Source organism: Ostrea edulis, chromosome 7 (genome assembly GCF_947568905.1).
Source record: "Ostrea edulis chromosome 7, xbOstEdul1.1, whole genome shotgun sequence".
Taxonomy (NCBI): domain Eukaryota; kingdom Metazoa; phylum Mollusca; class Bivalvia; order Ostreida; family Ostreidae; genus Ostrea; species Ostrea edulis.
In genome coordinates, this window is record NC_079170.1 from 82,076,071 (window position 1) to 82,095,579 (window position 19,509).

General features: G+C 35.0%; 1 long non-coding RNA gene across 1 annotated transcript; it reads left to right on the top strand.

Annotated features, from left to right (window-relative positions):
- The first annotated feature begins 13,346 nt into the window (after positions 1-13,346).
- Positions 13,347-15,004, top strand: LOC130048584 (uncharacterized). The gene is made up of 2 exons (XR_008797364.1): positions 13,347-13,856; positions 14,481-15,004. It is a non-coding gene; the product is annotated as an uncharacterized LOC130048584 (long non-coding RNA).
- The last annotated feature ends 4,505 nt before the right edge of the window (positions 15,005-19,509 follow it).

Sequence of the window (19,509 nt, forward strand, 5' to 3'; positions counted from 1 at the left end):
ATATATATATATATATATATATATATATATTGCTTATGTAATACTCTCAGAATGTTTGTTCAATATCAGTTCCAATCTTGTCAAAACGAAACTTTCTATGCCTCTGCCTTTCAATACCATGATGAAACACTGTACAGTTGGGTGGATATCAGTTCATGACACGCTTTACCGGTTATAACGAAATATTATGCTATGTCGTAATTTATTCCACTCGAATAAGTATAATCTGGGTTGCTCACAGTAGAACAATAGTTAGAGTGCTTATTTCGCCACCATGGGAGAATCAGATGTGATTCTGGATCCCAGGGTCAGGTCAAACAGAATACCTTTAACATAGAATGTGACTGTTCCTTCGACAAGCGCCTGACAATAGTTCTAAGTGAAAGTCATGGATGTTTCTGATAGTACCAAACACGGAGGTCCCATGTTGCATCAGGAGTTGACACATTAAGCGTCATTTATAATCAGAATCTGTGGCACTTCACCGAGATCTAGTGACGTATCTGAGTGAAAAATTCTTGAATGAGACGTCAAACAACAAATCAAACAAAAACAAACTTTGGATACGCATTATCTTACTGAAAAAGTCCATTCTGAGAATCATGTGGTTGCCACTGAAACCGGCGATGAAGAATTATCGTCGGCTTTCTTTGATGAATATACAAGACAATAGGATAAAACGTTTTAATTTCTTTCATAAATACACGTACATTGCAAATATGTCACAGGTGGCATTAAATAAATTGTAAGTAGACAAATATCTAGATCTTGAAAAATTACTATGATTTATCATAGCTGCAAACGTGCACCAAGATTATACACAGTTGCAAACAATAGGTCCAATGTGCTGGGGCGAATTCGCAGAAAACGAACCCGACAAAAGGGATACATTATATTGATGTAGGATTTTATTATGTTTTAGTGAGCACCTGCTATTGGTGTTAATTTCATTGAAAGTTCTCAGCCAGGGGCTGATTCACAAAACCTACATCTTATATTCCAGTTCTGAGAATCCATACCTTTTTATCTACTTTAGATACTTGATAACTTTCACCTGGCCTTCGTCGCGCAGACCAAACCACAATTTTTCTTGGGTGTCCAAACCCAGCGCACCAGGCATTGACCCGATATTGTCCAAACAAACCAGGAACTTCCCGTCCTGATTTAAGATGTGTACACATTCATTGTTGCTATCAGCTACAATGATATGATTGGCAGAGTCGAATACTATGTAAGAGGGGTGGAATGGGTTTTTTCTCGATACTATCAGATCATCATACCATAATCGTGTGCTTGCGTTACTTTTAGGATCTTACCATCGACATATTTTTGGTTCTGTTTGTACTTTGGTATGAGGACCTTTCCTAATTCTGATGTATCTTTTTCTATTCCCAATCTCTGGATATTGAAAATATTGGGTATTTCGCCAATAGCGTGTCCTTTATGATTGCTGATGATACATTTCATACAGACTTGTACATCACATTTTTGACATTGGGTTTCATATCTTTGATCTGAATGCTTTGCACAAAGCCGGAAAGTAAATTTGACATCTCTGTCCTGCTAAGGGACAATATCATGCTTTAGCGTCTTCAGTTTCTCCACGTGGACACTTACACAATACACATATAAATTGATTTGACAGCTGTTACAATTTTGCTGTGTAGACTTATCACAAAGCCCGAAAGTTTATCAAAAACTGACCTTGATTGATATTGCTCGCCATTTCATTCTAGGTATGTAGGTCATCTCTGCAATAAAGACATTTTTAGATAATGAAGCTAAATATACTATATCTTTCACATCAATACACAGCTAATTTTCGTTGTTTACCTGATATTAAAATGCGCACAAAAGTATACACAACCATAAAAATGAAAAATTGAAGATAGCGATCAGTTATCAATCTCATAACTCCTCCAAGGTATACAAAATCAAGAGTTGGGCAAACACGGACCCATGGATATGTCATAGGTTGGATCAGTTGCCTAGGAGAGGTAACATTCCCTGTTGACTGGTCACACCCGCCATGAGCCCTGTGCCCCGATCAGGTAAACGGAGTAATCCGCAGTTGCAATTAGTGTATAAAGAATAGCCTAACAATAGCTATGATGCATGGAAGAGAACTTTTGACTCATTGATAGGTTGTATTCGTAAACTAGATTGTTATAATGTCCATATAATTTGCGAAATGATAGATTTAAACGAGACCGTTGAGGCCTCTGTAACAATATCTTGTTTTTCAGTCGGCTGCCTCGATTCAAAAACTGACATAAACACCATATGCAGGTGATAATGTAATATTGCTAATTAATATTGAAAGCTGAAATGGAGAAGCTGAAATCATCTTCATCCTGTTTTCCGTTTTATACCTACATGCTGTAAGTACGAAGCAGATGTGAACGATTTTGCGGTGTCTTTTATTTCGAGTTCACTGAGATCAATTTTTGGAACATGAATAGACGACTCCATGTACAATTCTAACAAGAGGTTTGTGGACCAAAACCCTCACCTGAGTTACATTAACACTGTTGCTTTTAATCAGAATATTTTACCTTCTTTAATCACATGAGAACTTTTGATCCCATATTGCAACCTCAATCTAGCCTCATGGGGTTATGATTTTACCAAACATGGTGATGTTTCAATTTCAATATAACAGGCATGACCTTGTTGTTCTGGAAAATTTGTTTTAAAAGCTTTTCCCTACATTCATGTACATGTATTAGTGTGCCCCTGCTTCTCTTGATAGAGATTTTTTATTGTTCTAATTGCCAGGTTCAGAAATATCGTTTCAGTAACATAATATAAAGTCTTAATTACCTTTTACCTCAACAAAACCACACTGTTCACCATGAAAGTCGAATAATTTTGTAACCACAATAGCTGATTGATTGATAGATTGAATATTGTTGAGCGAGACGCTGGAGAATATTTCACTCATATGGAGCCGTCAACAATCCCGTTGAAGGGCTGCAAACTTTTGGCCAATGCTTGGCGCTGACGGCCTTCAAGCAGGGGGGGGGGGTCTTTATCGTGCCAAACCTACTGTGACACAGGGTCTCAATTTTTACGGTCTCATCCGAAGGAACGCCCATTTAGTGACCTGATACGACAAGCAAGGGGTACTGAGGACCTATTCTAACTCGGATCCCCACGCGATCCACAGTAGCTTAGGATAATTGCCTATTGAAATGACCAACCGTGGTCATGAAAAGTGTAAGAATGTTTTAATACATTACCTGTAAAAATTTAACCCCTATTGTGGCTCTACCTTGCATTCTAGGGCCATTATTTGAATAAACTTGAATCTGTATGATCTGGTGGTGCTTGTATATTTAAATTGTTACAAATAACCCTGCTGGTTTTGAGAAGACCCCCCCCCCTTATATTGTAAAACTTTGATCCCGTATTGAGGCCTCTTCCTACACTTCGATGACATGATTTGAACACACTCAAATGTAAAACTTATACGGTACCAATTTTGATGCACCAGATGCGCATTTCGACAAATAATGTCTCTTCAGTGATGCTCAACCGAAAATGTTGTGAAATCCGAAATAACTATGAAGTTTTAGAGCTAAATATAGCCAAAAAGAGCGTGCCAAAAAAGTGGAGCCAAATTCGTCCAAGGATAAGAGCTATGCATGAGGGAGATTATCCTTAATTTTGAAATGATTAAATTGAAATTGAAATGTTTAAATTGGCGGTCTTAATTCGACTAATCATGACAACGTTGCCATAGAGATAAATTATTGTTGAAGTGTTCCCCATTATATTCCCATATAAAACTTTCCTCCCTTATGATGGCCCACCATAGCCCTCAGAGGTTTGAACAAACCTTAATTTATACTACCGGGTGATGCATGTATATTAATATAATAAATCATGGCTCTACCGATCTTGAGAAGATTTGTAAAGATATTTTCTATATATCCCTATGTAAATCTTCGATCTCCAATTGTGGCCGCATCCATATATCCCTCGAGCTCCTGATTTGAACAAATTCGAATCGCCACTCATTAAAAACGCTTTTACATATGTTTTGTCTTTTTGTTCCACTGGTTCTTGAGAAAAGCTTTTTATATCAATACCACCACATTTCACTATTTTCTAATTATACCCCCTTGAGAGTGGGTTGAAACTTCAGTTGAAAATTTTTGCATCCTCTTTACCTTAGAATGCTTTGTGGGAAGTTTAACTGAAATTAGCCCTGTTATGGAGAAGAAACTCCCTAGATTTGGCCAGATTGGAAAGGTACATCCGACATCGTTGATGAAGCAGAAACCGAACTTCTTTGTAGATTTTGGAAATTCGTAGCAAGATTCGGATATGTCGTTCTAGAAACACAGCATGACATTTTCATTACATTGTAGCCCATGGAACCTTAAAAACCACTCAGGTCACTATGCTGTCAAGTAATGTTGTGACTGGTACCAGGAAGATTGGAAAATGTACAGATCAAATCGTGTCTCAGACTACAAAGCTTCACAATAACAGCGATACCTGATATTTAAATTCCTTTCATTTCGTCTGTAATTTCAAAATACCAAGCGAGGATTTAAAATCATTAATCACCGACGAGTTCCCGTTGAGCACACATTTGAAAATTTGAATTGTGTTTTGATAAAATCAAATATTTACTTACATTTTATCAGAAGTCGGTCAACATTAATTATGATCATTCTTATATTTTGAAATTGTTTTACGCTGAATTGTATCTAAAATATATCAAGACATACACCCATTTCGTCTGTAGAAAATGCTTCACAAATAGTAGTTGTATAGACTATAGATCAAGAAATAGAGGAGAGTTTATATAATTCGGATAATTAATATTCAGACTATAACATTCCAGTCATTACGTTACCTGGACAACTTCCTGTTTAGCACACATTTTCCTATGACATAATTTTCGAATGTAGGGATAAAACGGTAACGAACCGTACGGTTGTTGCGTTTCCATGGATACTTAATTAAATTCAACAAAATATGTTTACGTTTTGTATAATTCACCGAAAATCAAAAACATACCTGCTACATGTATGTATGAAAAAAAGAAAAAGTAAACATTTTATGGGAAAAACAGATGGTTTATTGAATAACGAAATACTTTTTTTTGAAATTCACAACAGTAGTAACTATATAAACACACCAAAGGTGCTCGTCGTGGGGGGTCGTTAAATTATGATATAAGTTACACATATCTGTATGTAGGCTTCTTTCATCAAGTATTATAGTAACAAACAGAAATAAAACACAGACTCCTGTTTAGCAGAATACATTACAAACTCACGACAAACAGGAGTATTCAATGAATTCTGAAATGCAACACAGTGAGGTAAACGTTTATAGTATGCTCCTTTCTCTTGTTATATACACAGTATCAATGCATTTTACATAATTTCTGTCGCAGTTAGATCTATCACTCTAAGTTTCTATTCACACAGGCACGTAGCGAAAAAAAAAAGAGGAGAGGGGGTGGCAGAGGGGGTCTTTTTGACATTGTTCATTATTTGTACGAGCGAAGTCAGTGATTGACACATGCAAAGTAAGACATATTGACTGATTGAGCACTCCCCATTTGATATTGGAATATTGGATATCTGCCGAATACACTTCTGTGTGAAAACAATGTCAGACATTTTAAGGTCGGTTATTCAACACATTTCATACAGACCTGCATTCGGCTTAAAGTCTCGCGCTTCACATTTCATTTGTTGGTTAACCTGACAGTCCAATTGTGAGGGATATCAGACAATACCTAACAAGTCTGACATTATAATTGATATCGTACAAGCAAAGGTGAATTCTTAAGACAGAACGATCAAAGGACTGGCGTTATAACAATGTTCACAGTAAAGATGTATGCGTGATCTGATGAACTAAATTCATGTAATGAAAAGGGGCCAACATGTAACACCTCTCTCACACGATGAAAGATTTTAACAAAAAACGTCTACTTTTTTGTTAGGCAAGAACATTAATTTTCAGATAATTGTTAAATCAAATGCTGCCACCCCCCCCACACACACACACACACCACCACCACCACCACCACCACCACCCCCATTGAAATATTTTAAACCTTTGATTTGATTTTCCGTCAGATTTTTAAGAACCTTGGAGTGAATGTGCTTCCCCACTTATAGATTTTAAAGGCTTATGTTTTGCTAGTCAAGAATCTTTAGAAAATTCCTGCCGCCCTCTCTCCATGAGGCTACGTGCCTGCTATACCCATGCTTACAGTTTCTTCCTTTGATTACAACATATCTTAATAATTCTTTAATGTCTTATTTATAACCATATCCATGTGAAGTAAATTTGAAGTAATTTTTCATAATCAACTCAGGTAAACAAGACATATTGAGCAGCACACTCTTCAGAATGGACTGACGATCAACAACAGAAGGCATGAATGTATCGCCCGATATCTCCTATAAACTATGTCACTGTTACTTAAACCGATGAAACTAAGCCATACATGTAACGTACTATTCTAAATGATTAATAACATAAGCGCTGGAATGTATTCTAAAATCAAAATATAAAATATTTACAAAATACTGTAAACAATACCTATTAATTCATAGAAATATAAAGCTAGATGATAAAATAGTATACTAAGGTAAACACAAAATACTAGGTAACGATTGGAGACAGGAAAGACATGATAAAAACAAAATACTTGGTCACGATTGGAGACAGGAAAGACGTGATAAAAACAAAATACTAGGTAACGATTGGAGACAAGAAAGACAATAACATGACATAAACAATACTTGTAATGGACGGAGCTTTGTTTAACGTGTAAGCTGTGAAGCTGACGAAGATATCTAAACAATATGTGTATATATATATATATATATACAATCTCTATACAATATGCTATGAAATATCTATACAATACACCTGAAGATATCCATACAATACACCTAGATATATTTATACACCTGTATATATCTACACAAATAACGTGGAAATTATATGACGTGGGTCGCCATTGTTCCCCAGTGTATACGAATATAAATGTTCATCTATTTTATCATGATCTATTTTTGGATTCCCCTGTATATTTCCAAACTGTACGTATGTTAACTTTAAACTACTTAGATTTAATATGCAGCATAGAAAATTCCTGTTTTACCACAATATACTGGAGACAAAAGTGACAAGTTTCAAATTCAGTTTTGAGAAATTTACTCGCGTTTATATTTAAAACAGGAAATGTTTTCTGAACATGAAAACTTTCGAACTGAATTGTTTGAAACAAAACCAAGAAATGTATACCCACGAGAGTTAGTGTGGGATGATCTACTTGCCAACATTATCATTAACAGCATCTGCATGAAGTTAATTAATGATAAACCAGTACAATCTACATACAGTGAACCCCTTAACAGTGACAGCAAGGAGAACACATTCTATATCAATCACAGCTATTTTCTCACCAATTTCGCCAAGGCCATTCAAAGGTCAGCTAATCCCGACAAATATATTATTAATTGTGTTTCTCTTAAAGCACTTCTAAGTACAAAACATCTGCTAGCTTGCCGCATTTGCTTTGATTTGTGAGTCAAATTTTCCATTATTTCTATTTGTTTACATGTAAGTGTTTATTTGTTCACGTGCAAGTGTCTATTTGTTTCATGTAAGTGTCTGTTGTGTACATGTAAATAGCTATTATTCATATTTGTTTTTATTTATAAAAATGTGTTTATACGTAAATGCCTATTCATGCATAGCTCTAGTTTTGATTGAAGATAGTTTTTTGTTTTTAATTTTGATTCAATATTGACACACGGCATTGTGTGTTTGACCTCTTTTATCATTTAAGTTAAAGTTCATCTGTTACTCTAAGCTGTTTTTTCCCCAAATTTGATTTGTCGTTAATGCACATTTTAATTAGTGAATTATTACTAAATCCGCTTTCGTGAGTATATACAATATAGAATATTCATTCTAACTGCATCATAACAATTCCCCTGACAGTCATATTTACACAACTCAATTCTGTGGAATGTATCAAAATTAGCAGAAAAATCGGATTTATAAATAAAGTCTGATATTCATAAATAGTCAACAACAGATGATGTTGATATTATAAATGTCCACATCCCTATCAAGAAAATGCAGCACAAACCATAATATACATACACAATGTAATAAATAAAAACTAAAATTTCACTATCACTATGGTATTTTGAGCATATACTTGTTCAGTACATTGTATCTCCTGGGGGATGCGTGGTTATCTGTCTGTGTTTTGCTCCTCCTGAGCAGGGGGAGGATTTGAAATATTGAAATGGAGTGAAACAAGTAAGGACAAGGTACGTTTGGGGCCAACTTTGGCCCCGCGTCCAAATTAAATGATATTCCTCAAAATTCTTTCATATGGTGTATACTTCAATAAAATGGTTATGATGTCTTTGTAAAAAAAACTTTACTTATGTATAATACATATGTAAATACAGTATAGTTTACGATAACGTTGTGCCATTTTGACGTTACTTTATGCGACGTCATGAACAAGAAAGCTATGTCATGAACTCAATATGAAAATAATCCAATTGATGTCGCCATATGCTCAAAGTTTTATTAAACAAATGTGCACTATGATTTTTATTTGAAAAGTTTAATTTATTTTTTCCGAAAGTTTTAATCAATTGTAGATGACTCGATGCGGTGGATGCTGTGATTTGAAGGACGATTGCTGTAATTGTATCTAAGAATGATAGAGCAACCCATATATATTCATTCAATTTTAACATTGTATTTACATTTGCATCCAATTTGCATTGTTTTAATCTAAATTAAATGAATATCATATATGTACGTAGCGCGTGGTTACCTTATCCTATTATTCTTGTGTGTATATGTACACTGTTCGGTTGTTTTTTTTCGAGCGCACTAAATGTTTTCAGCGAAGGAACACATACTAACCAATGCTACATTGGATTGTACATGTAGTAAAAAGAACATGAAATTCATTCAGAATATATGTGAAAATAGATCGAACTTGAAAAGTTTTTTAAAATTCAACATATGACAATGGGACCGAATGTGAACCTTATAGGATGTGATAAGATTTACAAACAATGTGATAAGTTCTACACAAGAGTTGACACTGACCCCATGAAAAACCTAACAAAAAATAATCTTGTCGGTATTATATTCAATGTTTTAGCATATGCACTTGCATCTATTAATTACAGTCTTTATTTGAAAAAAAAATATACAGGCTCCTGACAATTATCTTTATATAACAAATCTTTCAATGCATTAATATTTACGCAAAGGAAAAAAGTTTGAATCATAAATCATATTCATTGTCTCAAACCACGTCCGAAGTCCGCATGGGAGAGGATTGTATATTTTTGACCCCCCCCCCCCCTTCTACCTTTTGATACAAGCCGATTTCGTCGGAGATATGACAGTAGACGGCCGAGTCGCGTTGCGACGAGGGGAAGAGTGCGGGAGGGGCTTGTCCCCTCTTAAAGAGGGTGGGGGTTCGGGGGGAAAATCAAAATCAAAATGCAAATTGTTCATTTGAGACAAATAAATGAAAATTTTATGACCAAATCTAGCCACTTTTTCCTGATTCTCTCATCAAACCATCATATTTATGCTTGAATATCATGAAGAATACGTCGATGTGTAGCATAGTACCGTATTTTGTCGAATATGATATGCACTTTTTTTCAAGGATTTTTGGTGTGAGAAAGGGGTGCACATTGGTTACCGAATAGTTTTTTTTTCCAGGTGAAACTCGGCGGTTAAGTAATGTTTTACTCGGAGACATATCGTATGCTTTGTTCACGTTGTTCACCTAATCGATCTCAAGAAAATTACTACAGGACGTAAAATTGTAGAAAATATTATACTTAACAATATGTAAATAATTACATTATTATAAAACAGCCAATTAAGTTTCATTCGATCTTACATTCATATTAGATATTCATCATCGTGCAAAAGTGCCACGATATCATCAGACCATGATCATGACCGGCACATGTTTTTCGCAGCCATCGTTGTGTGATTTGTCAGACACCTATTCAGGGTACTTTCTGCATGCTGCACGATTTCCATGTATCTGGGAATATGCAATTTTCTTTTGTAGTAAATGACACGCGACTGACGTACTTCATCTATCTAAATGCAGCGAAATTTCGGAGAGTTATGTTTGAATTCTTCATTTCACTAAAGTCTCCAAATAATGGTAGTGTACGATTACAACACATTGAACAATTGTTCAATACTTTTACTTTATTTCTATAACGTCGGCTATGTGAATTATTTGAAGTTTAAACAAAGAAAATATCGAGTGTTCAAACTTTAATGCTACAAAATATCATGCTTTGCTAAAATTAATATATTATTACCGCGCTGTATCCCAATTCCTGTGCTTTGTTGAGAACTTACATTATTTCCACAAAGATTTCTAGTGAAATTGAAATTGAAAAAAGCCAAGAATACTGCTTGGTTAGAATGTTTACCTTAATCACCGGTAATTATGTACATTGGGAAAAGGAGGATATCAAACAATCGTTCCAGTTTTATACAAACGATAATATTGTGCTTTGGTTTAGTCCTCATTACTTTGCGCACAAATTTCATGCAACTTTAATTCCAGAGGGGAGGGGGTGTCCGGACCTTCACTCTAGATCCGCGCATGATTCGGATATAGTCATTAAGCAGTGTTTTGTGCACATGCCACTAAATGCTAAGTGACCGACGGTGAGTGGGATGGTTAAAATGTAAATGCAGGAAAAGAAAGGTCTCCTTATGTGTGAAAATCGCGTTCTAATACTTCAACACCAGTTCCACGATTTAATGATGAAAATAGTAACCAATGACTAGCTATCATGTATTTTTAAATAAGACTATGTCACAGAACACGTACGTCAGTAATCGACAAATATAAGGCGATTCTATAAACAAATAATTATTACAGTGACGTAGCAACAGGGGAATTTGGCCTACACATTCTTTTGTTTTGAGAATGTAGTTTTTCCATAAATTTTACATGCGAATTTTGATTTATCCCTCCCCACCCCCTTTATGGTAGTAGTGAATGCTTGCGAAAATTTAAGCATGAAACGATTAGAGTTGTAGATCTGTTGACATTGATTGCAAATGCAGTCAGGGTCGTTCGTTTCTACTAAAAATGTTTCTTAAGAAATGTTTTCTATCTATTTTTTAAATGTAATGATCGGGGTTCACCGGGTTTTGTCCTCTTGGAACACACAATACAAGTGTATACTTTATCTTTTAGCTTACAAATGAGTAATAATTTAGATACATGTATCTAGATACTACATCGTTCATCTATCAACTACCAACATTCACTCTTACAGCAGGGTAGATCGCGAATATTTCATTGCCATATATATCATGGAGTAACCTCTCCTAAATGAGTTGGACAACTTTGTAATATAAACGACAGATCGGTGAAGTTGGAATTGTTTTGATAGGAAACATGCATGCCATAAAACTACAGGTACTGCAGCATGGAAATAATGAACAATATATTGTAATGAATTGATTTTCAAGTGTATATATTTAAAGCTTGTATGTTTGACTTGCTACTAATTCAATTTTTACGGGGGAAATATAACCGATTTTTGCATTCGAACTCTCGCACTATTATGCTCTGGTATAAAGGTACCGATTAAGCTATCGCGCTTTCATTTTCGATATTATTAAACTTTTTATTTTATAAACAAATGTGTTACATTAATTGCGTTGATATCATTGCGTATCTATATCAAACATAAAACGAGTAAAATTGGAATCGGAAATATCTGTGTCGAAGATTCCAATTCTCTGATTACACACTATCTTCTTCAATGCAAACTACATAGGGTCTTATAAAATTTAATATGCTGTACATGTGCATATTATTTATTCATTAAAGCAATACAAGCTGTAACTGACGGTAAATATATTGAAAAATAAAAGAACAAATATTGAACATATTTGTGATTAAAAACGTACAACTTAATAGAATCAGAGTGAATATGAAGCAATAAACCCGTCAAATCAGCAAAAAATGTCGAGTCACGAATCATTGTCATCCTGTCAGTAATTTCTATTCGTAATCTCCGATGTGCATTGACTTCGAAGGTCACCAGTTCGGAAAAAAGCGAAAGAGAGGCACTGGGCACGTGTCAGATTTGTAAACAATTGAACATGCCAATTTTATAGAAAATTCACTATCAAAATTTTATTTGAGTTGCACATTTGCGTAATTATTACGTTCTTACACTTATAGTACTTCTTGCCATTCATGAAACGATGTAATATTTTAAACAAACGGAACTTGTAGTTACCCACGTCAGTTTCCATATTTGTATATGACGTCGGTCTCAGCAACCCGATTATGTTCGGCAATCATCGTTCCCATGTCGGTTTATACGAAACGCGCACTGTAGGATATTCCCTTGTTTATTTTGCTGAATTTTTCTTCAGATCTTGGGGATTATATTAGTTATACCGATAGAAGTTAATTGATGCATAATTGGATAGTTGAAAAAATGCCGTCAGTTACAGCTTGTATTGCTATAAACTTGTATATATGAACACCATCAACGTTGAAATTTGTATAACAGATGAACGCGGGAAATGGTTAAACGTTAAATTTAATAGTCTGCTCATTTAACAACCAAGTCGAAAACTTGCTCATTACTGACTTTCAACATGATTAATTTGTACACAAAACATCTTTGTGGTTGTTGCATGTGCTCTATCTTAAAAACGGTTTCAAAGGCATAAAAAACGGCTAATTTCGGCGATTTCGGTAAATCATGTCAATCGGAGATAAGGAAAATGACGTCACAGAACATATTACGTCACTAATTTCCACACTTATCATCGGGGCCAATGCCCTAATGCATAATCATAATGATTAAACCAAGTGAAACCACATTTTAAATTTATCCCAATTTTGTGGCGAAATTTGGACCTTAATGTACTTGCTCTTTGTAGAAGTGTATCATTTAAATGATACAATGCTTTCTTTCGTTTGTTAAACGTACGTGAAGGTTACAAACATTGCAGACAAATGCCGGTTATGCATTTTTTCTTCTACCTCTGCGACCTTCATATCCCGTTTATCTATATTTTCTTGTATTTTCTTTTACATTTGAATATTTTCCGAGTACGTAAAATATAGATATCATTAACATAAACATAACAGCTGAAAATCACCTGATCTTTTACTTGTGTCCATATTTGGTAATGATTTCCATATATGGTAATGATTTCCATATTTGGTAATGATTTCCATATATGGTAATGCTTTCCATATTTACTGGTGCTTTCTATATCTGATTACGATGTTCGTATTTGAACGATGGTAAGGAATTCAAGGACATACTCTAAACTCAGAATAAACCATCATATAACACAGGATAGCGTTATTTGATATACCGATTTCAAATGAAAAGTTAAAAAATAAACCATAAAACATTTTTCCTAACAATTTCAGGAATATTGGGATGTAGGTCACAGAGTTCACGGAATGTGTAAACTCACACGCGAACAGATGTCGCTAAACATCCGGATGTACATGTAACTAGATTGAAAAAATGTGTCTTCATAATTGCAATGCACTGAATTTCAATAAAAATTAAGCAGAATACACACAGTGGATATAGATATATATCTTTGGTGAGGTATTTGTGACATTTGCGCGAATAATTTGTTTACTTCTCGTTATATTTCCAGTGACTGGCTGGTTTTATGTGGAAAATTCCCAAACCAAGGAACGGAAATGGATTAAATTTCCGGATAAAGACACGCTCTTTCAAGATATTTCGTCCACCAGAACCTAACTCCATATACTCACTACTGTAAGCATGACAAGCTTCGTTCAGGAAGCACCGCTCTACATGTTGGGAAACCGTTTAATGGACAATAAAGCTACCGTATCATACCCCCGCAAGCGAAGTTTAGGGGATGTATTGGAATCGCCTTGTCCGTCTGTTCGTCCGTCTGTAGACATGATTTATCCAGAGTATATCCTTAATACCAATAGGTAGACTTGATGCAATATGCGTATATATTAAATGACTTATAAGTTATGCTCCTGTTATATTGATATAGAGTTTTTCAACATTCAAGTTATATTTTTTTCCATTTTGAGAGAAGGTGTTGTGCTATGTCATCATTGTCCAGAATATGTATTGAAAACCATTTATTCTTTAATGAGCAGAAATTCACTGTTTCCCCTATTCAATGTGTCCTACGGGGTTTTAGTCCCGTTAGGACAGTTCTAGTGGAGTACAGCTGACATCTTGAAAAATTTGAGAAGCACCTTTGCATAAGACAATTGTTTTCTTAAACCATTGTGTAGATTGCTTTCAATTAATGAAACATGTACAGTTAGTGATGTACCGCATGCTTGTTGATCGTTAATGAACTATCAATGAAGTGTGTTATATGCATATTATCATACAATCTATTTCCTATATTAGGTCTACACGATACAGTGAACATTGCCACATCCTTAAGTCATCCGTTGCCAACGCAGTATAATGTACTTGTATGGGGATCAGTTGACTGAAGTACTTCGTAGCTGACATTTTCATTAAATGCTGAAAGGCTCTACAATATAAACTATAGAAGCACTGGACTCATGTTCAGCATGGACTGTGTTCCCTGAGGGATCAATGCATGTGAATGAACTGATATATTTACACGTGTAGCGACACTTCGCCCATGCTAACATTTAATGGCTGCTTCCCACAAGTAAAGCGCGCCAATTTTGAAAAAAATCATATTAAGAATGCATGTAAAACTTATACGGTACCAATTTTGATGCACCAGATGCGCATTTCGACAAATTATGTCTCTTCATACATTGTTATGTTCTTTATAAATGTTTATCTGATGTTTGGAAATTTATGATTCCTTGTTATGACAGGAATTCTTTTGTTTTGCCTGTTGTGACATAGGACCACGTTCTTTCACTTGTAACCCAGAACTTAAATAAATGAAAGACCGCCATATATCTTATTCTTCCTTGAGGCTTCGTAGAAACTTGACAAACTCTTGATCAGACACTATTTTTCATGGTATAGATTCGCATACATTCCATCGTCTGGGCTCATGTAAGACAGTCTCGGATGAGAACTACAATGTAATACTTTCATAGGGATCAATTGTCTATGAGGATACGTTGAATGATAGTTTTCTTTTCAGATGCTGGTCCTGCAGCAATATATCGTAAGATAAATCGGTTTAAGGCGTTTACTGATCGCTTAGGATTTTTATTTTGATATTCACAAAACGAATGCTTGTTGTAAAAACTAAATTTGACCGATCGCTACGCAAACCATAAGCAACATATGCAGTCAATGATGGAATATTGCTTATACAGATGGGTAAGTCAATGGTGGTTTTAATACTCCTTTGATTCCATTGTTTAATTGTCACAGTCTGGATTATTTCACAGAATAGTGATACTATTCTAAAACAATACCAACACGATAATGCAATCGAGATATTTTGGTAAACATGATTGAAACAGAAACTATACAGTATGTTTTTCTACGTCTGAATTTTTTTTACGGTGAATACGATATGAACTTGTTTTAATAAGAACCAAATCCAAAACAAATGGATCCATTATGAAAAGTATCATTCAAAGTGATTAAAATCGGCATACTTCATTGAAGGGCATAGCCAGTATATACATATTAAGTGAGATGGTCTGCGCCAAACCCCGATGGTGTGACAAGCCAAGTACGATGGTTCACACCCTTGTTTAAATGTTTACTTCTATTTCAAATACATATCCAAAAAATGCAAGTAACAGGTAGAATGACCACATGACCAATCTCCTGCTGTGTCCGAAATTCATACTTCCTGTTATCTCTTATACACATCTTGCAGACACGCCTTATTATGTTATAATTTCTATTTATAACAATTCTAATTACAAAGTCAAAACATAACATGGTTTAGACAAAATACTCATGGACTGTCTGTACATGAATTTGGACAGTAAGTAAGTCAGTAATTAATTTTTATTTCAGTGGGAACTATTTACAATAAAGAAGTAATATGAGCTAAAAAGCTCTTTAACCGACTATATAACATAAAACACATAGCACAAATGGTATATATACATGCACAGTAATAAAACAGCCACATTTTAAAATTAAAAAATTACCATATGAACAACAAAAAATAAAACAAAACAGGCGTATACAGGAGAATCAGGGTTTAAAAAAGGTAAAAAGCAAAACACTAATGCAGATGTGATACATACATGCATAGATAAACAGGGACTGTATGAAACACAGATGAATATAGAAGAATTAAGGGTAAGATACTCAACACGAATACAGTTGTAAAAGTAAAAAGACAATAATAGTTTAGATAAACAAATTAATACTTAGGCAGGAGAGGCTGGAGTCTGCATGAGCTGCATTGACAATTCACTTCCCCACACCAATTTAGGATATGATTTGAGAACTGACTGTATGATGAAAATGTCTGACATTATTTTGCAAAGAATTCCAGAGCTTTGCTGCCTCATATCTGAAAGATTTAATCCCATACCTGGTTGTTCTTGATTTGGGTATTTCAGATGTATGTGTCTGTCGAATATTATATGAATTGGGTTTTTTAACAACTAAATCTTGTAGGAAAACTGGGTTAATTTTGTGAATGATTTTTAAAGTTTCCAGAGCTAATTTTCGCATTCTCCTGGTTTTAAATGATGGAAATTTTGATTGATTTGATAAATTTTCATACATGCTTTTGTAATCATCATAAATGAATCTTAAAGCTCTTTCCAGTATCTTTTCAATTTTGCGGGTATTTTTGCTTAGTGCAGAAGTGTTATGTCAATGGTCAATCACTAAAATTGGACATAATAAGAGAATGATATACAGTGATCCCCCGGTATATTGCCCCCCCCTCCCCCCCCCCCCCCCCGCCAACCCCGCATATCGCCAAAAAAGTTTAAAGTCCCGTTTTCCTCGCTATGTAAAACCCTGTTAACTACCATCCCCTGCATACCGCCATCTGCCAACCTATTTACAGGTACGATTTGGTCAATTACCATTATAATCACCCCCGCTAATTATCGCCAATCAACGGCAGGAAAATTTCAGTGAGTAGGCTTGGGCAATTATCCGCTGTTAGTCTTCAAGGTATCAGATTTTGTAGCCGATGATAAGTTATGTAAATTATAATCAACTGAGTTCAAATACGCAGTATTGTTTTTGAAATCTGAGTATGGCGGATGCACCGAAGTCCAAGCGTGTTGGACATAAACAAAAACTGGAAATCATTAAATACCCCTACCATTACTAGTCATTTACGACCACTGGACGCCTGGATTATCCAGGCATTCAAAACACGATGTAGTAGATAAAATTTGTTTGATTTCTTATGACAGCTGTACACATACCCCCTCCCCCGATATAATATCACCCTCGGTATAATGCCAAAATTGCCGAGGTACAAATGTTGGTGTTATAATGGGGGATCAGTGTATTGTTAATTTGCTTAAATGTTTTCCCATCCATTTAAGAACATTGAATTGCCTTGCTGCCTTCTTGAAAATATTGATGATAAGTGTGTTGAAAGAAAGCTTAAAATCAATGTTGATACCCAATAGTTTTACCTCATCATCACAAGAATTTTTTATTCCATTTAGATCAAAGACAATATTTTCCTTTTGTGTTTTGTTGCCAATAGAGATAGCTTGAAACTTTTCTGGGTTTGCTTGCATTTTGTTTGAGGAGAACCATTTAATCAGAGATCTACTGTCATTTTGAAGTGCTGCTATAACCTGGTCTAAAGATTTAGCTGATTTTGATAAAGTATCATCTGCATAATTGTAGAGATTGCATTTATTTCCAAAGAAAAAGAGGCATTGATGAAGAAGTCAAAGAGTAAGGAGCCTAGAATTGATCCTTGTGGTACACATTTAATTATATTTGACATGCCGCTGATGTATTCCCCTACATTTACACATTGTTTTCTTTGTGAGAGATAGCTACTTAACCTTTCTTGAGCTGACGTGGAAAGGTTATATGCCTTTAGTTTTAGAGGAAGTAATTCATGAGAAGGGCAATCAAAAGATTTATAGAGATCCATTACAATTGCTGCTGTGTACTCATTATTATCCAATGTCTGTTTCCAATCTTCAATTACTCTGAATAAAGTTGACTGACATCCAAAACCTGATCAAAAAGCTGCCAAAAAAGGATTGAAGACATTATCAAAAATGTTGTCAACTGACTTTCAATTGCTCTTTCAAAGATTTTAGAGATTGCAGGAAGACCACTCACGGGTCTATGATCGCCTTTCTGTAATGAACTATTCTTCTTGTACACCGGGGTCACTTGCGCTATTTCAATCTGATTTGGAAATGTTGGCGTTGATAGTGACAGGTTGATTGATTGACATAAAGGTTTGCTGATAATTGGCATGGCAGTGTGCAAAAGTTTCGGAGAAATTCCATCAATATCTGGCTTTTTTTACGTTTATTTTTTAATACTCTTTATTACAAAGTCTTCATCTATAGCAGGAAAGAAAAAGGAGCGTTGTTGTGGTGCTATTTCTGGGGTATTTGCTGTGATTGTTGGGATGTATTGAGTTATAGACTTGTTTTTTTTTAATTTGGTTACATAGTTTCTATGTTTTCTTTTCCCATATTTGAGAAGAGTTCATTGCTTGGTATTTGTTGTATATCATTATTTTCTGTATATTGCCCTCCTTAGTTCTTTATTCATACATGTATTTGGGACTTGTTTTGTATGGAATTTTCTTAATTTCTTTATTTGGGGGGCGGGGGGTCAGGTTTGTTTGTTACTTCTAAAAACATTCATTAAATAACCCTTATTTAAAGACCGAGACAATAAGCATCGCCTTCAAATTTACCTGGTCTGTGAACCTTTGTCAATCAGGAGAAATTGAGCTTAACATTGGATGCTAGAAATTGATGGGCATTTCGTTACTAGTCTTTGTGTTTTATCTGGCGATTAAGGCACCCGTGCAATCTTTTGATGCTTACCGCGTAATCCAACTGGAGAGGGAATTTTCATGTAGAGATAGTCATGCAATAATAGTGGTAAATTTTGCATACAATTACATCAATTATAATAGAATATAGCAGGTTATGCTTAGGAATGAGTACGATTGATAATACTTATTATGGATTGTTAGAATATAATTTACGCGTAATTTACCCTCGAAACATAGCGACAAACGTGCATGCAAGGGCAATTTTATCAAAATTATATTTTAGATCCGTTCGCTTATTCGCATACATATGTATACGAGTACGCGAGCGGATCTATCATCTAATTTTAATTAGATTGATGTAACTGTCACCTTATCGGAAGAGAAGTTAGCCGTTATAGGGGCTCTTTCTTGCATATCATGGTTGGGATTGGGATCCAGAGGAAGAACGAATTCTTCATCTGAACCAGTTATCGAAGGAACTGTCAAGAAATCCGAATGTCCTAACTGTTTTTGCAGGCT